Raw genomic sequence first — 24,411 nt, forward strand, 5'->3', positions numbered from 1 at the left:
GTTCAGGATGCCTCATCTTCTGGTCCCTGTATTTTCCCCTGGGTTGTCACTGTGATTGATGGGACACAATCAATCCTTCTGCTGCTTCATGAGACTGAATGGAGGGTCAAATTTTTGTTGCTGTGTGGGTTAGGAAATATTTTTATTATACCTTTAAATTCACCTGATAGTTCATCAGGGTATGAATCTCCAGGTGACGACCATGTCTTAGAAGCTGTGGGCACTAGCGCTGTCTGTGGCCCTGCCTCTCGTGTGCTATTGGGAGCATCTCCTCTCATTTGCAGAGGCATCCGGAGATTTAGTCATGACTTACCTGGTGAGGATCTTTCCTTAATTTATTGAGTTGTGTCATCAGTGGGCCTTTTAAATCCAGAGGCTCATGCTCCTATTTGGGAAATCTTCTTTTCTTTTTCCATAATTTCCTGTCCTCCATTTTTTTCCTCTGTTCTTTTTTTTCTAAAGACTTTGAATTGAAAATCTGGGCTCTCTTGATTGATCCTGTGGTGATTTTGTCTCTTCTCTGGTATTTTCTCTCTCCTTGTCTTTTTGTCTGAAAAATTTCCTCAATTCTACCTTTCATGCTTTATACTGAATTTTTTCTTTCTTCTAGCATATTTTTAATTTCCAAAACTTTCTTATTCCCTCCGTTAAAAAAAAAAAAGTCATGGCCTTCTGTGATTTCGGGGATGCAGTATCTTCTCGGTGGTTTTTAGGCTTTTCATTAAAGTTTTTTTTTTTTAACTTTGTTCTCTGCGTTAGCTAGGTGGTTTGTTTGGGTTTTTTTGTTTGTTTGTTTTTGTTTTTTTTGTTTTGTTTTGTTTTTTAGTTCCTCTTCCCCTTTTATTTCAGTGTCTGTGTTTTGTCCTGGGGGCTCCCTCAATCTGGTAATCCAATGCTTCACTTAAGAGTGGAGCACTTGGGGTGCCTGGGTGGCTCAGTGGTTGAGCATCTGCCTTTGGCTCAGGGCGTGATCCCGGGGTCCTGGAATCAAGTCCTGCATCGGGCTCCCTCAGGGAGCCTGCTTCTCCCTCTGCCTCTCTCTGTGTGTCTCTCATGAATAAATAAAATATTTTAAAAAGTCCCTTCTGGTTATTGTGGCACAGCACCATCAGCAGCAGTCCCCCAAGATGCCCTGTATGAGGCGGTGGAGGAAGTCCTGCATGGGAGCCAGCACGAGCACCCATGTTTTGGGGGATGGTGGAACTGTACATCAGCTTGAGGAATTAAGACCTTAGAAGGACAAACTCTTCTCAGGCACCATCAGGCTTAACTCCATTCCTTGCCTCCAAATTCTCCACATGTGCCCGGGGGGAGCAGCAGTGCTATGGTGAGGCCGAGCCTGTGGGCATTCCCCCATGGACACTGAGGCACTGAAGGAACTCAACAAGAATAAAAAATTAGTCAAGAAGCTGGCCAAGACATATAATGCCTTTCCTTTCCTTTCCTTTTCCTTTCTTTCCTTTCCTTTCCTTTCCTTTCCTTTCCTTTCCTTTCCTTTCCTTTCCTTTCCTTTCCTTTCCTTTTTTCTTTTCTTTTCTTTCTTTTCTTTCTTTTCTTTTCTTTTTTCTTTTTTTGGCTTCAGAATCTCTGATCAAGCAGATCCCATGAATCTTGGGCCCAGGCCTGAATCTTGGGCTGGCCAGTTCCCCTTCTTGCTGACCCACAAGGAGAATATGGTGGCCAAAGTGGATGAAGTAAAGTCCAGAATCAAATTCCAGATGAAAAAGGTGCTGTGTCTGGCCTTGGCCATGGCCGCGTGGAGGTGACACATAATGAGGTTGTGTACCATATCTGCTTCGCTCTCAATTTCCTGGTGTGATTACTCTGGAAGAACTGCCAGTTCCTCTGGGCTTTGAACCCGGAGAGCACCGTGGGCGAGGCCCAGCATCTGCGCTAAGGCACAGCTTAATAAACCCTAGTGCTGCAGAAAGAGAAAGAGTGGGGCGCTTACTGTGCTCTCATGGATAAGATGATTCAGAAGTACCTGCCCCGACAAACAATTCGAAAATTGGCAACAACATATACATATAAAACAACAACAGTTTTCAGGCTTGGACAATTGACAACACAAATCTGAGAAAGGGAAAAAATGAGGTGAGCCTTACCACCACCTAGGCTTTCTGCCTGCGAGAAATGACCAGACTGTGGTGCAAAAGGAGAAGCTTAGATAGAGACTGGAGTATAGAGAGATCAAGGTAGCTAAACTTTCCAGACCAGAGTACTTAAAAGGCAGGAGTTACACAGATCTCCAGATATCCACATAGGGTCTCTCTTGAGATTTAGGCTCGATACTGATCTTATTTATGCCTATGGTGCAGTCCCACTAGTCTGGACAACAACTTCCAAGAAAGGAATACTTGACAGGGAGCCACGACATAAATAAATTTCAGATCTCATAGAGGCCTGAAGACCATTTAATTTCCCACAAGTCAGGGTAGAGAGATCTCACTGATACCTGGAACATTCAGTAGAGACCCCAGAAGGGCCAGGCCTTAAAAGTGGGGTTCACAAGAAACAAACAATCCAATCATGAAATGAGCAAAAGACATGAACAGAAATTTCACCAAAGAAGACCTACACATGGCCACCAAGCATATGAGAAAATGCTCCGCATCACTTGCCATCAGGGAAATACAAACCAAAACCACAATGAGATCCCACCTCACACCAGTGAGAAGGGTGAAAATTAACAAGACAGGAAACCACAACTGTTGGAGAGGATGTGGAGGAAGGGGAACCCTCTTGCACTGTTGGGAAAGTGAACTGATGCAGTCACTCTGGAAAACTGTGTGGGGAGGTTCCTCCAAGAGTTAAAAATAGACCTGCCCTATGACCCAGCAATTGCACTGCTGGGGATTTACCCCAAAGATACAGATGTAGTGAAACGCCGGGACATCTGCACCCCAGTGTTTATAGCAGCAATGTCCACAATAGCCAAACTGTGGAAGGAGCCTCGGTGTTCATCGACAGATGATGGATAAAGAAGCTGTGGTCTGTGTATACAGTGGAATATTCCTCAGCCATCAGAAAGGACGAACACCCATCATTTGCTTCGATGTGGATGGAACTGGAGGGTATTATGTGAGTGAAGTAAGTCAGTCAGAGAAGGACAATCATTATATGGTTTGACTCATACTAAGAATATAAGAAATAGTGAAAGGGATTAAAGGGGAAAGGAGAGGAACTGAGTGGGAAAAGTTAGCGATGGACACAAAAATGAGAGACTCCTAACTCTGGGGAATGAACAAAGGGTAGTGGAACGGGAGGTGGGCGGTGATGGGGTGACTGGGTGATGGGCACTGAGGGGGGCACTTGACAGGATGAGCACTGGGTGTTATATTATGTGTTGGCAAATCAAACTTCAATAATAGAAAAAAAAGTAGGGTTAAGTTGGGTTTAGGCTAATGAGTTCTCTACAGCTCCCTTAAAGGAGCGGAAAAATCAGAATTCTAATGGATCACAGTAACCCAGAAGTAACTTAAATGGCCTGCCAAGTGTTATATTCTTTAAAGGAATATAAATCCAGCATTTGGTGATAACAAATACACTATGTTTGGCATCCAGTCACAAATCACTAGGCAAATGAAGAAGCAGGAGAATGGGACCCATCACAAGAAAGATCAGTCATTAAAAACAAACTAGGAAACGAGAGAGAAGATGAAGTTAGTGGTAAGGCCATGAAGACAGCTATTACAAATGAGCTTCAAGTGCCCAAAGATGTGAGAAAAAACAGGGATGTGATGAGAAGAGAAATGAAAGATGAAAAAAATCAAATGGAGTTTTTTATAGGGGAAAAATACCTGGAATGAAATATGTACTGGGTGGGATTAACTGACTAGTGCAGAGGAAAAGATGGATGAACTTGAGGATGTAGCAGTAGAAGCTTCTTAAGCTGAAGGTCAGCCAGAAATCCTTGCCCAGAGGCTCAGTACAGTGTGGAGCCACACCAAGCTGTTCAGCGCACATGCACCCGGGGCAGAGGTTACCAGAGACACCAAAGTGGGATTAAAACTATAAGCACACTGATCTAAGACTCGCAATGAAATCCGAGTAGAAGAACCATACGGAAAAACCACAATCTAATTGCCAAAAATCAATAATGAGGAAATAATGTTCAAAGCAGCCAGAGGGGAAAAAACAAATCACACACAGAATAAAATAAAAAATTAAAGCAGGCATCCCGGGTGGCTCGGCGGTCTGGCACTGCTTTCAGCCCAGGGCCTGATCCTGGGGTCCCGGGATCGAGTCCCACATCGGGCTCCCTGCTTGGGGCCTGCCTCTCCCTCTGCCTGTGTCTCTGCCTCTCTCGCTGTGTCTTTCATAAATAAAAATCTCTAAAAAAATAAAATAACGTGTTCTAACAAAAACATACACAAATGTTCATAGCAACACTATTCACCATCACCCAAATGTAGAAGCAAACCAGGTATCTCTGAACTGAGAAGTGGAAGACAAAACGCGATGTGCACGCGCGCGGTTACTAGGCGGCCGCGGAGGGGCACGGGCGCTGCTGGCAGCGGCTCGGGCTCAGCCCGAAGCGTCCCGAGGAGGCCGAGCCGAGCCGCGCTGCGCTGGGCCTTCGCGCCCGGAACACGCGGAGAGCGCAGGCGAGGTTGGCAGGAAGCGGGCAGGACGCGGGGTCCCGGCGGCGAGAACGTTCTCCAACAAGGTAGTGCTGGTGTCTGCGCAGTATTGCCAATGCGGTAAATGCCCCCGAGTTCATACACTAAAATGGTAAATTTTGTTATGTCTATTTTACCGCAATAAGAAAAATAGTGAGTGTGAGGAGTCCGCTGGGCGACGTTGGGTTGGCCGGATGTTGGGGACCCGGAGTGAAGGGGGGGCCAGGGTCACTGCCAGGTTCTTGGTGTACAGCAGGGTGCGGCTAGAGCCCTTCGCCGGCTCGGCGGCTCCGAAGGCAGATACTGAGCCCCCCCTCCGGGCTCGTCGTGCCAGTCGCCTGAGAAGCATCCCCAAGGCAGGCTCTCTGTCCCGGCTCCTTGCAGCTGCCTAGGTCCCGGGCCTCCTGCCCTCGCGGCAGGGGAGGGGAGAGGCAGGAAAGGGGCGCAGGGACAGGCGGGGAGGAAGGGGGGCAGGGATGAGGGGGGGAGGAAGGGGTGCAGGGGAGAGCCGGGAAGGAAGGGCTGCAGGGAGAGGTGGAGAGGAAGGGGTGCAGGGGATAGGTGGGGAGGAAGGGGTGCAGAGGAGAGGTGGGGGAGGAAGAGGTGCAGGGAGAGGCGGGGAGGAAGGGGTGCAGGGGATAGGTGGGGAGGAAGGGGTGCAGGGGATAGGTGGGGAGGAAGGGGTGCAGGGGAGAGGCAGGGACGAAGGGGTGCAGGGAGAGGCGGGGAGGAAGGGGTGGAGGGATGAGGGGGGAGGGAGGGATGCAGGGGAGAGGTGGGGCAGGAAGAGGTGCAAGGAGAGGTGGGGGAGGAAGGGGTGCAGGGGAGAGGCAGGGAGGAAGGGGTGCAGGGGAGAGGCAGGAAGGGCTGCAGGGAGAGGCGGGGAGGAAGGGGTGCGGGGGAGGTGGGGTGGGGGGGAGGAAGCGGTGCAGGGGAGGGGCCAGGTGGCTCGGGTGGCACAGGTGGGCCGAAGGCGGGGGCGGCCAAGTGGTTCTGGGGGCACGCTGGCCTCCAGAGCCAGGCCCGGATCCTGCTGGGCGTGAAACCGGGTCGCCCACGCGGTGGGTCAACATGCGCGGCCGCCCTGCGCAATTAAAGTCTGAAAAATTCCGGCAGAATTTGGGCAGAAAGGCGGAGGACGACCCGGGGGAGACCCTCTGCCCTCTCTGCCCCTCTGGGGGCTGGATGACTTCAATTCCTTTCATCCTCCTGAATGGGTCATTTATATTTTTCAAAATTCTATTGTTTCAATAAGTTTTCCCCAAGTCTCTGGCTTTCCGGCATCCTCCGTGAGCCTGAGCAGGGATCTGGAGTTACTCTTCTTGGAAAGGAGGCCTCGTAGCGGGAAGGTCTCTGGGAAACGAACTGGGGGTGGTGGAAGGGGAGGTGGGGGGGGAGGTGGCGGGCACTGAGGCGGGCACTTGACGGAATGAGCACTGGGTGTTATTCTGTATGTTGACAAATTGAACACCAATAAAAAATAAATTTATTAAAATAAATATAAATAAAATAATAAAATAAATAAAATAAATTTTAAAAAAGAACCAAACTCCACTCTAATTGAAGAGGGTGTTTGGAAATCGCTGTATTGAACTCGGATACACATGACTACAGGCCTGCCACCTCCACATGCTTTTCAACCAAACTCTGCGAGCACCGAACCTAAGGATGTTAGGAGCTAACTCCACAGGCAGCCAGGATGCGGGAGGGTCCTGCCCTGAGCTCAGCTCTCACAAGCAAGCGTGCCTAGAAGCCAGATTTCAACTAGCTGCGTTCTTGTTGGGGTGAGAACGTAGCAGCATGCTATGTGAGGAGGTTCCATGAATACCGCTCTACTGCACCTGGAAACACAACCTTCCAAGCCTGCAGTTTGCCACTTGTGTCCCACAAGCTTCTGACAAACCTCTCTAGTGTGGATATTCGAAACTGCATCTGCAGGCAGTGTGGAACTGGGAGGGCCTGGGTGTGAGCTCAACTCGCAGAAGGAAGTTCCCCTGGGAGAGAGCTTCTAACTAGCTTCTCAGATATGGAAGTTCGTATGTAGCTCCTATCTAAGGGAGGAATTCCTCAGAAATCGCTGGATTGAGCTAAGACACAGTTACCCCTCACAAAACTTCTGTCCTGCGTCGAACGAAATCCTGTGAAAGCTAAGCATACAGGCAGTCAGCATGTGGCAGGTACAGGCCATATGCTTAACTCTCAGGAGTGTGTATGCCTTGGAGGCAGCTGTCCCCTAGGCGCTCATTTATGGGAGTTAAAGTCTATCTCCACTCTAATTGAAGACGATGTTTGGAAAATGCTGTATTGAACCCAGATACACAAGACCTCAGGCCTGGCAATTCCACATGCTTTTCACACAACCTCTGCCAGAATCCAACCTAAGGATATTAGGACCTAAGTCCACAGGCTCTCAGGATGCGGGAGGGTCCTGCCCTGAACTCAGCTCTCACAAGGAAGCATGCCTAGAAGCCGGCTTTCAACTAGCTGCGTTCTCATTGGAGTGAAAAGGCAGCAACATTCCAAGTGAGGAGGTTTCATGAAACTGCTCTCCTGGACTCGGAGTCACAAGCGTTCCAAGCCCGCAGCTTGCCTCTTGCCTCCCACCATCTTCTGACCAACATCTCTACTGAGGATGTTCGAAACTCCATCTGCAGGCAGTGTGCAACTGGGAGGGACCACGTGTGAGCTCAACTTGTAGAAGGAAGTTCCCCAGGGAGACAGCTTTCAACTAGCTTCTTGGGTATGGAAGTTAGTATGTAGCTCCAAACTAAGGGAGGAATTCCTCAGAAGTCGATGGATTGAGCTATGAGACGCTTGCCACTCACAAAACTTCTGGTCTGCATTGAACGAAATCCTGTGGAAGTGAAGCTTGCATGCAGTCAGCATGTGAGAGGTACAGGCCATAATCTCAACTCTTAGGAGTGTGTATGCCTTGGAGGCAGCTGTCCGCTAAGCAGTGGGTTGACCTTGGAGACACTTGCTTCTCACTCCACTACTGACCCGCCTTGAACGAAAACCTGTGGAATCGACGGGTACAGGCCCTCAGCATGTGGGAGGTACAGGCCATAATCTCAAGTCTCAGGAGTGTGTATGCCTTGGAGGCAGCTGTCCACTAGGCGATGGATTGAGCTTGGAGACACTTGCTGTGCACACCACTTCTGTCCTGCATTGAACGAAATCCTGTGGAAGCGGAGCGTACAGGCCTTCAGCATGTGGGTGGTAAAGGCAATAAGCTCAACTCTCAGGAGTGTGTATGCCTTGGATGAGGCTGTCCTCTAGGCGCTCGGTTGAGCTTGGAGACACTTGCTGCTCACACCACTTCTTTCCCGCATCGAAAGATATCCTGTGGCAGCAAAATGTACAGGCAGTCAGCCAGTCAGCATGTGGGAGGTACAGGCCATAAGCTCAACTATCAGGAGTATGTATGCCTTGGAGGCAGCTGTCTGCTAGGCGCTGGATGGAGCTTGGAGACAATTGCTGCTCACACCACTAATGTCCCGCATTGAATGAAATCCCGAGGAAGCAAAGCGTACAGCAAGTCAGCATGTGGGAGATAAAGGCCATAATCTCAACTCTCAGGAGTCTGTCTGCCTTGGAGGCAGCTGTCTGCTAGGCGCTGGATTAAGCTTGGAGACACCAGTCTTCTGGCCTGTACATTCGACTTCCCTCTCACACCACTTCTCTCACGCATCAAACCTAGGCCTATTAGAAGTGAAGTGTACATGCAGTCAGGAGGATGTGGGAGGTATAGGCCATAAGCTCAAATCTCAGGAGTGTGTATGCCGTGGAGGCAACTGTACACTAGGCGCTGCATTGAGCTTAGAGACACTTGCTGCTCACACCACTTCTGTCCCACATCAAATGAAATCTTGTGGAAGGGAAGCATACAGCAGTCAGCATGTGGAAGGTAGAGGCTGAAAGCTCAACTTTCAGGAGGGTGTATGCCTTGGAGGCAGCTGTCCGCTAGGAGCTGGATCAACCTTGGAGACACTTGCTGCTCCCACCACTTCTGTCCCGAATTAAACGAAATCCTGCGGAAGCAAAGCATACAGACCGTCAGAATGTGGGAGGTATAGGCCATAAGCTCATCTCTCAGGACTGTGTATGCCTTGGAGGCAGATGTCTGCTAGCCACGCATTTATGGGAGTTAGAACCTAGCTATACTCTCATTGAACAAGTAGTTGGCAATCGCTGTATGGAATGCAGATACAGAGAGTACAGGCCTGACACTTCCACATGCTGTTCACACAACCTCTTCCAGCATGTAACATAAGGATGTTAGGAGCTATGTCTACAGGCAGTCAGGATGCGTGAGGGTCTTGCTCTTAGCTCATATCTCACGAGGAAGCATGCCTAGAAGCCAGCTTTCAACTAGCTGCGTTCTTATTCCAGTGATAACGTAGCAGCATTCTAAGTCAGGAGGTTCCATGAATACCGCTCTACTGGAGACACAACCTTCAAAGCCTGCAGTTTTCCACTTGCGTCCCATGAGATTCTGACAAACATCTCTAGTGACGATGCTCGATGCTCGATGCTCGATGCTCGAAACTCCATCTGCAGGCAGTGTGCAACTGGGAGGGACCACGTGTGAGCTCAACTTGTAGAAGGAAGTTCCCCAGGGAGACAGCTTTCAGCTAGGTTCTCAGGTATGGAAGTTAGTATGTAGCTCCAATCTAAGGGAGGAATTCCTCAGAAGTGTCTGGACTGAACTAAGAGACAGTTGCCTCTCACAAAACTTGTGTCCCACATCGAAGCAAATCCTGAGGAAGTGGAGGAGGGGCAAGATGGCGGAAGAGTAGGGTCCTCAAGTCACCTGTCCCCACCAAATTACCTAGATAACCTTCAAATCATCCTGAAAATCTATGAATTCGGCCTGAGATTTAAAGAGAGAACAGCTGGAATGCTACAGTGGGAAGAGTTCACGCTTCTATCAAGGTAGGCAGATGGGGGGAAAAAAGAAAAAAAGAAACAAAAAGGCATCCAAGGGGGAAGAGCCCCCAAGACAGGAAAGCACCGCCCAGGAGAAGCAGGAGCTTCACCAATCTTCCAGGGCAGAAAGGCACTCACAGGGAGTTAGAGAAGGACCCCAGGAGGGGTGGGGATGCCCTCAGGCTCCCTGGGAAACTAACAGACACCTGCGACCCTGAGAGAGTGCCCGGAGCTCCCTAAAGGGCTGCAGCGCGTGCATGGCTTGACCCGGGAGCAGCTCTGAGCGGCTTGGCCAGAGGCTCCGAAGAGAGGGGGCTGCCCGGCCGGGAGCGCGATTCCAACAGTGCAGACCCCGGAGCACGGGGCGCCAGGGACACAGCCCAGGATCCGGCCTCCCGCCGGGACAGGCACAGGCCCGGAGGGCCCAGGACCTGCCGCTGAGCAGATCAGCGGCCCCGCCCTGGAGCCTCCAGGCCCTGCAGACTTCGAGCCCCGGAGTTACTGCGGGGGCTGAATCCAGGACTCCAGAGCTGGCCACCACGACTGTGGTTGTTCTTCCTGGGGCCTCATGGGGTGAACAACCCCCACTGAGCCTCAGAGTGGCCTCACTGGATAAACAGCTTAAACATCTTTCACTGAGCCCTGCACCAGGCAGGGGGCTGAGCAGCTCCCCCAAATGCTAACAGCTGAAAATCAGCACAGCAGGCCCCTCCTCCAGAAGAACAGCTAGACGGACAGGGGAAAAACAAATTATTGACCCAGCAGCACTGGAAAGTTCCAGGGGAAGTCAAGGGACTTAGAGTATACAGAATCAGAGGATACTCCCCCTAGTGGTTTTTTTTTGTGTGTGTGTTTGGTTTCTTTGCTTTTTGATTTGCTTTTGCTTCCCCGTCCGTTTTTTTCTTTTTCTTTTTCTTTTTCTTCTTTTTCTTCTCTTCTTTTTTCTTTTTTCCTTCTTTTTTCTTTTTCTTTCCTACTTTCTCTCCTCTCTTTTTCTCCTTTTCCTAATACAACTTATTTTTGGCCACTCTGCACTGAACAAAATGACAAGAAGGAAAACCTCACCTCAAAAGAAAGCATGAGGAACAGTTCTCGCTCCCACAGAGTTGCAAAATCTGGATTACAATTCAATCTCAGAAAGCCAATGCAGAAGCACAATTATAAAGCTGCTGGTGGCTCTGGAAAAAAGCATAAAAGACTCAAGAGACTTCATGACTCAGAATTTAAAATCGCTTGTATTTCCTTGGTGTTGGTAGTGATCTCTCCGTTCTCATTCATGATTTTATTACTTTGAGTCTTCTCTCTCTTCTTTTTAATAAGGATGGATAATGGTTTATCTATCTTATTTATTCTTTCAAAGAACCAACTCCTGGTTTTGTTGATCTGTTTCACAGTTCTTCTGGTCTCGATTTCTTTGAGTTCTGCTCGAATCTTTATTAACTGTCTTCTTCTGATGGGTGTAGGATCTATTTGCTGTTTTTCTCCAGCTCCTTTAGGTGTAAGTTTAGCTATTGTATTTGAGTTCTTTCCAGTTTTTGAATGGATGCTTGTATTGCGATGTATTTCCCCCTCAGGACTGCTTTTGCTGCATCCCAAAGATTTAGAATGGTTGTATCTTCATTCTCATTAGTTTCCATGGAGCTTTTTAATTCTTCCTTAATTTCCTGGTTGACCCTTTCATCTTGTAGCAGGATGGTCCTTAACCTCCACGTGTTTGAAGTCCTTCAAATTTCTTGTTGTGATTTAGTTCTAATTTCAAGGCATTATGGTCTGAGAATAAGCAGGGGACGATCCCAAATTTGGTATCGGTTCAGACCATATTTGTGACCCAGTATGTGGTCTTTTCTGGAGAAAGTTCCATGTGGACTTGAGAAGAATGTGTATTCAGTTGAGTTTGGATGTAAAGTTCTGTAGGACCTGTGAAATCCATCTTGTCCAGTGAATCATTTGAAGCTTTCATTTCTTTGGAGATGTTGTGTTTGGAAGACATACCGAGTATAGAAAGTGCTAGATGGAAGTCACCAAGTATAAGTGTATTATTATCTAAGTATGTCTTAATTTGTTTTTTTAATAATAAATTTATTTTTTATTGGTGTTCAATTTGCCAACATACAGAATAATACCAGGTGCTCATCCTGTCAAGTACCCCCCTCAGTGCCCGTCACCCACTCACCGCCACCCCCCGCCCTCCTCTCCTTCAAACACCCCTAGTTCGTTTCCCAGAGTTAGGAATCCTTATGTTCTGTCTCCCTTTCTGATATTTCCCACACATTTCTTCTCCCTTCCCTTCTATTCCCTTTCACTATTATTTATATTCCCCAAATGAATGAGAACATATAATGTTTGTCCTCCGATGGACTTATTTCACTCAGCATAGTACCCTCCAGTTCCATCCACGTTGAAGCAAATGCTGGCTATTTGTAATTTCTAATGGCTGAGGAATATTCCATTGTATACAGAAACCACATCATCTTTATCCATTCATCTTTCGATGGACACCGAGGCTCCTTCCACAGTTTGGCTATTGTGAACATTGCTGCTAGAAACATCGGGGTGTAGATGTCCCGGTGTTTCATTGCATCTGTATCTATGGGGTAAATTCCCAACAGTGCAATTACTGGGTCGTAGGGCAGGTCTATTTTTAACTCTTAGAGGAACCTCCACACAGTTTTCCAGAGTGGCTGCACCAGTTCACATTCCCACCAACAGTGCAGGAGGGTTCCCTTTTCTCCGCATCCTCTCCAGCATTTGTGGTTTCCTGCCTTGTTAATTTTCCCCATTCTCACTGGTGTGAGGTGGTATCTCATTGTGGTTTTGATTTGTATTTCCCTGATGGCAAGTGATGCAGAGCATTTTCTCATGTGCTTGTTGGCCATGTCTATGTCTTCCTCTGTGAGAGTTCTGTTCATGTATTTTGCCCATTTCATGATTGGATTGTTTGTGTCTTTGCTGAGTTTAATAAGTTCTTTACATATCTTGGAAACTAGCCCTTTATCTGATACGTCATTTGCAAATATCTTCTCCCATTCTGTAGGTTGTCTTTGAGTTTTGTTGACTGTATCCTTTGCTGTGCAAAAGCTTCTTATCTTGATGATGTACCAATAGTTCATTTTTGCCTTTGTTTCTTTTGCCTCCGTGGATGTATCTTGCAAGAAGATACTGTGGCCGAGTTCAAAAAGGGTGTTGCCTGTGTTCTCCTCTAGGATTTTGATGGACTCTTGTCTCACATTTAGATCTTTCATCCATTTTGAGTTTATCTTTGTGTATCGTGCAAAAGAGTGGTCTAGTTTCATTCCTCTGCATGTGGATGTCCAATTTTCCCAGCACCATTTACTGAAGAGACTGTCTTTCTTCCAGTGGATAGTCTTTCCTCCTTATTGAATATTAGTTGACCATAAAGTTGAGGGTCCACCTATGGATTCTCTCTTCTGTTCCATTGATCTATGTGTCTATTTTTGTGCCAGGACCACACTGTCGTGATGACCACAGCTTTGTAGTACAATCTGAAATCTGGCATTGTGATGCCCTCAGCTATGGTATTCTTTTTTAAACTTCCCCTGGCTATTCGGGGTCTTTTCTGATTCCACGAAAATGTTAAAATAATTTGTTTTAACTCTCTGAAGAAAGTCCATGGTATTTTGATAGGGATTGCATTAAACGTGTAAATTGCCCTGAGTAACATTGATATTTTCACAATATTAACTCTGCCAATCCATGAGCATGGAATATTTTTCCATCTCTTTGTGTCTTTCTCAATTTCTTTCAGAAGTGTTCTATAGTTTTCAGGGTATAGATCCTTTACAGCTTTGGTTAGGTTTATTCCTAGGTATATTATGCTTTTGGGTGCAATTGTAAATGGGATTGACTCCTTAATTTCTCTTTCTTCAGTCTCATTGTTAGTGTATAGAAATGCCACTGACTTCTGGGCATTGATTTTGTATCCTTTTTTTTTTTTTTTTTTTGATTTTGTATCCTGTCACGCTGCCCAATTCCCGTATCAGTTCTAGCAATCTTGGGGTGGAAGGTTTTGGGTTTTCTATGTAGAGTATCATGTCATCGGGGAAGAGGGAGAGTTTGACTTCTTCTTTGCCAATTCAAATGCCTTTAATGTCTTATTGTTGTCTGATGGCTGAGGCTAGGACTTCCAGTACTATGTTGAATAGCAGTGGTGAGAGTGGACATCCCTGTCTTGTTCCTGATCTTAGGGGAAAGGATCCCAGTGTTTCCCCATTGAGAATTATAGTTGCTGTGGGCTTTTCACAGATGGCTTTTAAGATCTTGAGGAATGTTCCCTCTATCCCTACGCTCTGAAGAGTTTTGATCAGGAATGGATGCTGTATTTTGTCAAATGCTTTCTCTGCATCTAATGAGAGGATCATATGGTTCTTGCGCTTTCTCTTGCTGATATGAAGAATCCCATTGATTGTTTTATGATTGTTGAACCAGCCCTGTGTCCCAGGAATAAATCCTACTTGGTCATGGTGAATAATTTTCTTAATGTACTCTTGGATCCTATTGGCTAGTATCTTGTTGAGAATTTTTGCATCCATGTTCATCAGGGATATTGGTCTATAATTCTCCTTTTTGGTGGGGTCTTTGGTTTTGGAATTAAGGTGATGCTGGCCTCATAGAACGAATTTGGAAGTACTCCATCTCTTTCTATCTTTCCAAACAGGTTTAGTAGAATAGGTATGGTTTCTTCTTTAAACACTTGATGGAATTCCCCTGGGAAGCCATCTGGCCCTGGACTCTTGTGTCTTGGGAGGTTTTTGATGATTGCTTCAATTTCCTCCCTGGTTATTGGCCTGCTCACGTTTTCTATTTCTTCCAGTTCCAGTTTTGTTAGTTTGTGCTTTCCAGGAATGCATCCATTTCTTCTAGATTGCCTAATTTATTGGCGTATAGCTGTTCATAATATGTTTTTAAAATCGTTTGTATTTCCTTGGTGTTGGTAGTGATCTCTCCTTTCTCATTCATGATTTTATTCATTTGAGTCTTCTCTCTCTTCTTTTTAATAAGGCTGGCTAATGGTTTATCTATCTTATTAATTCTTTCAAAGAACCAACTCCTGGTCTGCTGATCTGTTCCACAGTTCTGGTCTCGATTTTGTTGAGTTCTGCTCAAATCTTTATTAACTCTCTTCTTCTGATGGGTGTAGGATCTATTTCCTGTTTATTCTCTAGCTGCTTTAGGTGTAAGGTTAGCTTTTGTATTTGAGTTCTTTCCAGTTTTTGAATGGATGCTTGTATTGCGATGTATTTCCCCCTCAGGACTGCTTTTGCTGCGTCTGAAAGATTTAGAACAGTTGTATCTTCATTCTCATTAGTTTCCATGAATCTTTTAAATTCTTCCTTAATTTCCTGGTTGACCCTTTCATCTTTTAGCAGGTTGGTCCTTAACCTCCACGTGTTTGAGGTCCTTCCAAACTTATTGTTGTGATTTAGTTCTAATTTCAAGGCATTATGGTCTGATAATATGCAGGGGACGATCCCAATCTTTTGGTATCGTTTCAGACCAGATTTGTCACCCAGTATGTGGTCTTTTCTGGAGAAAGTTCCATGTGCACTTGAGAAGAATGTGTATTCAGTTGAGTTTGGATATAAAGTTCTGTAGATATCTGTGAGATCCATCTGTTCCAGTGTATTATTTAAAGCTTTCATTTTTCTGGAGATGTTGTGCTTAGAAGACCTGTCGAGTGTAGAAAGTGCTAGATGGAAGTCACCACGTATAAGTGTATTATTATCTAAGTATATCTTAACTTTGGTTATTAATTGATTGATATACTTGGCAGCTCCCACACTTGGGGCATATATATTGAGGATTGTTAAGTCCTCCTGTTGGATAGATCCTTTAAGTATGATATAGTGTCCCTTTCATCTCTCACTATAGTCTTCGGGGTAAATTTTAGTTTATCTGATATAAGGATGGCTACCCCTGCTTTCTTTTGGGGACCATTCAATGGTAAATGGTTCTCCAACCTTTTATTTTCAGGCTGTAGTGTCCTTCTGTGTAAAATGAGTCTCTTGTAGACAGCAAATAGATGGTTCCTGCTTTTTTATCCAGTCTGACACCCTGCGCCTTTGATGGGGTCATTAAGCCTGTTCACTTTCAGAGTTACTATTAAAAGATATGAGTTTAGTGTCATCATGATATCTATTCAGTCCTTGTTTTTGTGGATTGTTCCACTGGACTTCTTCTTAAAGGGGAATTTTGAGCGTCCCGTTTAAAATTTCTTGCAGAGCTAGTTGGAGGTCACGTATTCTTTCAGTTCCTGCCTGTCTTGGAAGCTCTTTATCTCTTCTTCCATTCTGAATGAGAGCCTTGCTGGACAACGTATTCTTGGTTGCATGTTTTTCTCATTTAGGACCCTGAATATATCCTTCCAGCCCTTTCTGGCCTGCCAGGTTTCTGTGGAGAGGTCTGCTGTTACCCTAATACTCCTCCCCATAAAAGTCATTGATTTCATGTCTCTTGTTGCTTTAAGGATCTTCTCTTTATCTTTGGATTTTTCAAGCTTAACTATTAAATGTCGAGTTGTTGAATGTTTTTTTTTTTTTATTTTAGGGGGGGATCTTTCTATTTCCTGGATCTGAATGCCTGTTTCCCTTCCAAGATTAGGACAGTTTTCAGCTATGATTTGTTCAAATACCTGTTCTGGCCCTCTGTCCCCTTCGGTGCCCTCGGGAACCCCACTTAAACGTAGGTTTTTCTTCCTCAGGCTGTCACTTATTTCTCTTAATCTATCCTCATCATCTTTTAATTGTTTGTCTCTTTTTTCCTCAGTTTTCCTCTTTGCCATCAACTTGTCTTTTATGTCACTCTCTCATTCTTCCACCTCGTTAACCCTAGTCATTAGGACTTCTAGTTTGGATTGCATCTCATTCAATTGATTTTTAATTTCTGCCTGATTGGATCTAAATTGCAGCCATGAAGTCTCTTGAGTCCTTTATGCTTTTTTCTAGAGCCACCAGTAACTGTATAATAGTGTTTCTGAATTGGCTTTCTGACATTGAATTGTAATCCAGATTTTGTAACTCTGTGGGAGAGAGGACTGTTTCTGATTCTTTCTTTTGAGGTGAGGTTTGCCTTCTAGTCATTTTGCTCAGTGCAGAGTGGCCAAAAACAAGTTGTATTGGGAAAAGGAGAAAAAGAGAGAGAAAGAAGGAAAGAAAGAGAAAAAGAAAAAAAAAAGGAAGAAAAAAAGGAAAAAAGAAGAAAAAGAGAGAGAAAAAGAAAGAAAGGGAAAAAAGGTGGGGGAAGCAAACAGAAATCAAAAAGAAAAAAAAACATGGGGAGTATCTTCTGATTCTGTATACTTTAAGTCCCTTGACTTCCCCTGGAACTTGTCTGTCTAGGTGGTCTTCTGGGGGAGGGGTCTGTTGTGCTGATTTTCAGGCGTTAGCACTTGGGGGAGCTGCTCTGCCCCCTGCCTGGTGCAGGGCTCAGTGGGGTTTGTTTACCCCGTGAGGCCCCTGGAGGAACAACCCCAGTGGTGGTGGCCAGCTCTGGAGCCCTTGATTCAGCTCCTGCAGCAACTACAGAGCTCTCTGTCTCCAGGGTCTGGTGGCTCCAGGGGCGGTGCCGCTGATCTGCTCAGATTGGGGCAGGAGCGTCCTTGCGGTCCTGGGCCCTCCTGACCTCTGCCTGTCCGCAGGGATGCCAGATCCTGGGCTGTGTCCCGGCGCCCTGTGCTCTGGGGCCTGCGCTGTTGGATTCACGTTCCCGGCCTCGCAGCCCCCTCTGCGGAGCCGCCTGAGCCCCTCTGAGCTGCTCCGGGTCCAGCCATGTGCGCTGCATTCTTTTAGGGAGCTCGGCCGCGGGGTATGTTGCACTCTCTTGGGTGCGCAGGTGTCTGTTAGTGTCCCAGGGAGCCTGAGGGCATCCCCGCCCTCCTGAGGTCCTGCTCTAACTCCCTGTGGGTGCCTTTCCACCCAGGAAGATTAGTGCAGCTCCTGCTTCTCCAGGCTGGAGCTTTCCTGTCTTGGGGGCACTCGCCTCGGCCTTAGCCCGGCTCCTCGCAGGGCTCCTCCCCCTTGGATGCCTTTTGTTTCTTAATTTCTTTTTCCCTGTCTTCCTACCTTGATAGAAGCATGAACTCTTATCACTGTAGCATTCCAGCTGTTCTCTCTTTAAATCTCAAGCTGAATTCGTAGATTTTCAGGATGATTTGAAGGTTATCTAGGTAATTTGGTGGGGATAGGTGATTTCGGGACCCTACTCTTCAGCCATCTTGCCCCTCCTCTCTCACTTAATCCTAATGTTAACCTAACCCTTAAACAAGACCTATCACTAATTGAAAACCAAACAGAATACCCAAGACTGAAACACATTCACTGAACCTTCCTGCCAACCCTCACCATATCACCTAAACCTATTCTAAACCCTTAACCCTGACCCCTACCTTAAACCCTAACCCTAATCTCTAACTCTAACCTTAACTTAATGTACTCAAATCCTATTCCTAACCTTAACCTGTACCCTAACCCTAAGCCTCTAATATTAACCCTATCTCATACCCCAAACAGTACCCTAACCCATACCCTAAAACTAACCCCTAACCCACTCCCTAACCCTATCTCTTACCCTTTTCAAAAACCGTACCCTACCGTAACCTAACCCTAAACCGTACCCTGACCCTGACCCTGACCTGACCCTAACCCTAACCCCTCACCTAACACTAACCCTAACCCTCGCCCTAACCCTAAACCTAGCCCTAACTTTAACCCTAACCCCTATCCCTAACCCTAACTCACATCCTAACCCCTAACCCTAACAGCAAACGTAGCCTAACCCTAACTCTAACCATAACCTCAACCCCAACTCCTAACCTCCAGCCCTAATCCTTAAAGCCTTAACCCTAACCCTAACTTTAAATCCTATCCCTAACCCTAACCCTTTTCCCTAATCCCTAACCCCCATCCTGACTCCTAACCACTGACCCTTACCCTTATCCCTCACCCTAACCTCTAATCCGTAACCATAAGCATAATCACTAACCCCTAACATCTAACCTAACCCTAACCACCAACTGCCTCCCCTCCCCTGACCCTACTCTTAATTCTACCCATTCACTTACTCTGTGGTTCTGAGTAGTCCCTTCTGATGTGGATGTGGCCCCCACGGGCGCCTCCAGAGTCCTCCAGGGGGTCCTGAGGAAGCCGGGCTCCTGTGAGTGTGGACGCGGCCCCATGTGTTCCTGAGTCATAGTCAGCGGGTCATGAGGACGACGGGGACTCCTGTCACTGTGGACTATGCCTCACATCCTCTGGAAGCCTCACAGCAGGTCCTCGGGAGGCCGGGGGCTCCTGTCAGCCTGGACATGGCCCCACGTCCTCCCGAAAACTCACTGCAGGTCCTGAGGAGGCTGTGGGCTCCTGTCAGCCTAGATGCAGCCCCATATGTCCCGAAGCCAAAGTGCAGGTCCTGAGGAGGACGGGGGTCCTGTCAGTGTTGACATGGCCCCACATTTTCCTCAAGCCTCATCATAAGACCTGAGGAGGCTGGGGACTCCTGTTAGCATGGACGTGGCCCCAAACCTTCCCAAACCTTCACAGTGGGTCCTGAGGAGGCCAGAGACTCCTGTCAGTGTGGATGCGGTCCCCACATCTTTCTTAGACCTCACCACGGGCCCTGACAAGGCTGGGGTCTTCTCTCCGCATGGACGCATCCCCTATTTCCCGAAGTCTACACTGGGGGTCCTGAGGAGGTCAGCGTCCTGTCAGTGTGGATGTGGCCCCACATCCTCCAGAAGCCTCAACTTGGGTCCTGAGGAGCCTGGGAGCTCCTGCCAGAGTGGATGTGGCGCCACATCTTCCTGAAGCCTCCCCGCAGGTCCTGAGGCGGCCCAGGGGCTCCTGTCAGCGTGGATGCGGGCCCACATCTTCCTGAAGCCTCACTGCGGGTCCTGAGGAGACCAGGGCTCCTGTCAGCGTGAACGCGGCCCAATGTCCCCCTGAAGCCTCACCGCGGGTCCTGAGGAGGCTGGGGCTCATCAGTGTGGACGCGTCCCCACGTCCTCCTCAGGCCTCCCCAGCACGGAGTTCCCAGGCAGGCTCCTGTTAGTGCAGGGGGACGAGGCCTCCTGAGCACGCGGGCCCCCTGGGCAGGGCCTGGGCTCGGGCGCCCCCTGCAGGACGCTCAGGCACTGCAGGAGGCCGTGCAGGAGGTGGCGTCCCCGCGCCCAGGGCCGCACCTGCCTCCTTCCAGGCTCCAGCTGAGGCCTGTGAGCTTCGGAAACGTCTCACTGAAACGGAGCCCAACACCTGGCTTCCCCAGAAATACTTAGGGACAATGAATTGGAACCCACAGGATGCGAAATGAAATGTGGACCAAACTTTTACTACGTTCTGCAAAACTCACTCAACCCTCTTCCACTGTGGGCGGGACTGCGGGCTGGTGCAGCTGCCCTGGAAACAGTGCGGAGGCTCCTCAGGAAGTTACAAATAGAGCCGCACTGCGACCAGCAGGTCCACGGCCTGGAGCTCACTCCGAAGATACAGATGCAGTGAGACGCCGGGACACCTGCACCCCAATGTCCACAGCAGCCGGGTCCACAGTAGCCACACTGTGGGAGGAGCCTTGGTGCCCTCAGGCAGATGATGGATAAAGAGGATGGGAGATAAATGATGGTAATAGATGATAGATAGATAGATAGATAGATAGATAGATAGATAGATAGATGATAGATGATAGGAATGTTACTCAGCTATCAAAGAGAAGGAAATCTTGACATTTGCAATGACGTGGCTAGAACTAGAGGGATCACGTTAAGTGAAATAAGTCAGTCAGGAAAGAAAATGACCGTATGGTGTTATTCATAGGTGAGATTAAAGAAGCAAAGCAGAGGAACATCTGTGAAGGGAAGGAAAAACAAATAAGATGAAAACAGAGATGGAGGAAAAAGAGACTCAATCACAGGAAACAAACTGAGGGTCGCTGGAGGGGAGGGGAGTGGAGGGACAGGGTAACTGGTAGACGGGCATGAAGGAGGGCACGTGATGTCATGAGCCCTGGTGTTATCTCCAACTGGTGAATACCTGAATTCTACCTCTGAAAGTATAATACACTATACTGTTAATTAATTGGGTTTAAATTAAATTAAGTTTAAAAAATCAGTTGACTGTATCAGAGTGCATTTTCTTCCAGGCTCTCTATTCTGCTCCTTCAGCTTATGCCAGAACCCCACCCCTGTGGGTTTGGTTTGTTTAAGTAGGCTCCATGCCTCGTCCACAGCCCAGCACAGGGCTAGAACTCATGACCCCGAGATCAAGACCAGGGGTGAGGTCAGGAGTCGGATGCTTAACCAAAGGAGCCAGCCGGGGGCCCGAGAACCACACTGCTTTATCCTGTGTCTCTGTGACATTGTTTGAAATAGGAAAGTGCTGCGTCCAGCTCTGTCCTGCTTCTCCAATACTGATTTTCTGTCCAGGGTCATTTGTGGGGGCGGACGAATGTTAGGAGTGCTTTTTCTATTTCTAAAATCGGCCACCATGATTTTGATAGGAATGACATTGGAACTGCGGGTGGCTTCTGGAACCGTGGACATTTTAAGGCTCCCTCCCCACCAGCCCAGGATGTCCTCCCAAAGTCTTGTAATTTTCAGTGTACAAGTCTTGCACTCCCTTGGTTCAGTCTAATTATTTTGTTCTTTTTGATGCTCCTGATAAGGGAGTCATGTCCTTAATTTCCTTTCTGAGTGCTCATTGTTGGGACACAGCAAGGCTACTGATCTCTGTTCATTTTGTGTCCCACAACTTTACTGAATTCACTCATTAGTTCTAACAGTTTTTGGTGGAGTCTCTCGGGTTTCCTGTTTCTGGTACCATGTCTTCAGCAAATAGGGACAGTTTGACATCTCCCTTACAGGTGTGGAACCTTTTCTGTTTCCTGTCTGTTGACTACGGTAGGACTTCCAGTGCTGAGAGGGGACTTCCTTGGCTTGTTCCTGCTCTTAGGGGAGATGATTTCAAGTTTTCAGCCTTGAGGATGATGTCAGCTGTGGGCCTTCCTGCACGGCCTTTATTGTGTTGATATACGTTTCCTCAAAACCCACTATGCCAAAAAAATAAAAAAATAAAAAACCCACTATGCTTTTTTTTTTATATAAGACAAACTAGATTTTATTTTTTTCTTTAATACATTAATTTTTTATTGGTGTTCAATTTACCAACATACAGAATAACACCCAGTGCTCATGCCGTCAAGTGCCCCCCTCAGTGCCCGTCACCCATTCACCCCCACCCCCCGCCCTCCTCCCCTTCCACCACCCCTAGTTCGTTTCCCCCACTATGCTTTTGATGTTGTATTTTGTCAAATGTTTTTTCTGCAACTCTTGAGAGGATCGTATGCCTTTGTCCTTTCTCTTGTTTTTGTTATTAAGATTTTATTTATTTACCCGTGAGAGACAGAGAGAGAGAGAGCAAGAGAGAGAGAGACAGAGAGGCAGAGACACAGTCAGAGACATAGACAGAGGGAGAAGCAGGCTCCATGTAGGGAAGCTGACGTGGGACCCAATCCTAGGAATCCAGGATCACGCCCTGGGCCAAAGGCAGGCGCTAAACCTCTGAGCCACCTGGGCTGCCCCACGTCCTTTCCCTTGTTAATGTGATGGATCATGGTGACTGATAGCCAGAGGGGACGCAGGTGGGAGATGGGCAAAATAGATGAATAATATTAAGAACCATAAGCATCTGGTTCTCAAATAAATAATCACAGATATTTTTTGAAAGTACAGCCTAGGCAATAGAGTCAGTACTATTGTGACAACTTTGTACGGGGGCAGATGATGATGACACTTCTCGTGGGGAGATCTGAGTATGCACAGAATTGTCAAATCACTAAGTCATAACCCTGAAACTACTGTAACATTGTGTGTTGACTGTACTTCAATAAATATCAAAGAAAAGGGGTTTCTGATGGGACTCACAGTGGGTCCATGAAAGGCATTAAAATGGTCATTACACATATGAAGGCACCTCTGAAGAAGGGATAAAGATGCTCACATGTCTTGATGTTAATTTTCAGAAGATTTACTTGAGAGACAGTGCAGTGGGGAGGGGTGGAGGGAGGGAAGAATCTGGAGAAGACTCCTCACATACCAGTCACCAGGTCTGGGTGAGGACCACATGAGGACCACAGTCACCAGGTACAGGTGAGCCCCATGTGGGACCCAGAGTCACCAGGACCAGATGAGGCTCAGGTGGGGACCAAAAAGACCAGGTCCAGGTTGAGGCCCAGGTGGCAACCAGATTCACCAGGTCCAGGTGTATCCCAGGTGGGGACCGGATTCACAAACTCCAGGTAAGGCCCAGGTGGGTGGGGACCAAAGTCACAAGGTCTGGGTGAGGCCCAGGTGGGGACACAGTCTCCAGGTCTAGGTGAGGCAAAACTGAGGACCAGAGTCAAAAGGTCCAGCTGAGGCACAAGAGGGGACCAGAGTCACCAGGTACAGGTGAGGCCCAGATGAGGATCAGAGTCACCAGGTCCAGGTGAGGCCTAGAAGGAGACCACAGGACCCAGGTCCAGGTGAGCCCCATGTGGGAACCAGAGCCACCAGGTCCATTTGAGGCCCAGGTGGGGACCACAGTCACCAGGTCCGGGTGAAGCCCAGGTGGGGATCAGATTCACCAAGACCAGGTGAGGCCCAAGTGGTGACCAGAGTCACCAGGTCTGGGTAAGGAACAGGTAAAGATTAGATTCACCAGGTCTGGGTGAAGCCCCGGTGGGGACCAGAGTCGCCAGGCCCAGGTGAGGCCCAGGTGGCAACCACACTCAGCAGGTCCAGGTGAGGCCAAGCTGAGTACCAGTGTCACCAGGGCCAGGTGAGGCCCAGATGGGGACCAGAGTCACCAGGTCCAGGTGAGGCCAAAAGGACACCACAGGTACCAGCTCCAGGTGAGGTCCATGTGGAAACCGGAGTCACCCGGTCCAGGTGAGGCCCAGGAAGGGACCAGAGTCACCAGGTCAAGGAGAGGCTCAGAAGGGGACCAGAATCCCCTGGTCCAGGTGAGGCCCAAGTGTGGAACAGATTAACCAGGTCCCAATGACACCCAGGTGAGGACCTGAGCCACCAAGTCAAGGTGTGCCCCGATGGTGATCAGAGTCACCAGGTTCAGGTGAGGCCAAGAAGAGGACCATAGTCACCATGTCCAGGTGAACCCGATGTGGGAACTAGAGCCACCAGATACAGGTGAGGCCCATGTGGGGACCACAGAAACCAGATCCAGATGAGACCCAGGATGGGACCAGAGTCACCAGGTCCAGGTGAGCCCAGGTGGGAAACAGATTCACTAGGTCTGGGTGAGGCCCAGGTAGGGAACACAGTCACCAGGTCCAGGTGAGGCCAAGCAGAGGACCAGAGTCACCAGTTCCAGGTGAGGCCCATGTGGGGACCAGAGTCACCAGGTACAGATGAGGCTAGAAGGAAACGAGAGACACAAGGTCCAGGTGAGGTCCATGTGGGAACCAGAGTCACCAGGTACAGGTGAGGCCAGGTGAGGACCAAAGTTAACAGATCCAGGTGTGTCCCAGGTGGGGAACAGAGAAATCTTGTCCTGATTATGCCTAGGTAGGTACCAGAGACACCAGGTCCAGGTGAGGCCCAGGTGGGGACCAGTTACTAAATCCAGGTGAGGCCAAGCTGAGGACCAGAGTCACCAGGTCCTGGTAAGAATCAGGTGAGGCCCAGGTGGGGATCAGAGTCATCAGGTCCAGGTGAGGCCCAGGTGGGGACCACAGTCTCCAGGTCCAGGTGGGGACCAGAGTCACCAGGTCCAAGTGAGGTCCACATGGGGACCTAAGTCACCAGGTATGGGTGAGGCTCTGGTGGGGACCAGAATCACCAGGTCCAGCTGAGGCGCAG

General features: G+C 48.1%; 1 pseudogene; it reads left to right on the forward strand.

Moving 5' to 3' along the window:
- The first annotated feature begins 686 nt into the window (after window positions 1–686).
- LOC121488816 lies at window positions 687–1,897 on the forward strand (annotated as a pseudogene).
- The last annotated feature ends 22,514 nt before the right edge of the window (window positions 1,898–24,411 follow it).

The sequence above is a fragment of the Vulpes lagopus genome, chromosome 4 (assembly GCF_018345385.1).
Source record: "Vulpes lagopus strain Blue_001 chromosome 4, ASM1834538v1, whole genome shotgun sequence".
In the NCBI taxonomy this organism is placed as follows: domain Eukaryota; kingdom Metazoa; phylum Chordata; class Mammalia; order Carnivora; family Canidae; genus Vulpes; species Vulpes lagopus.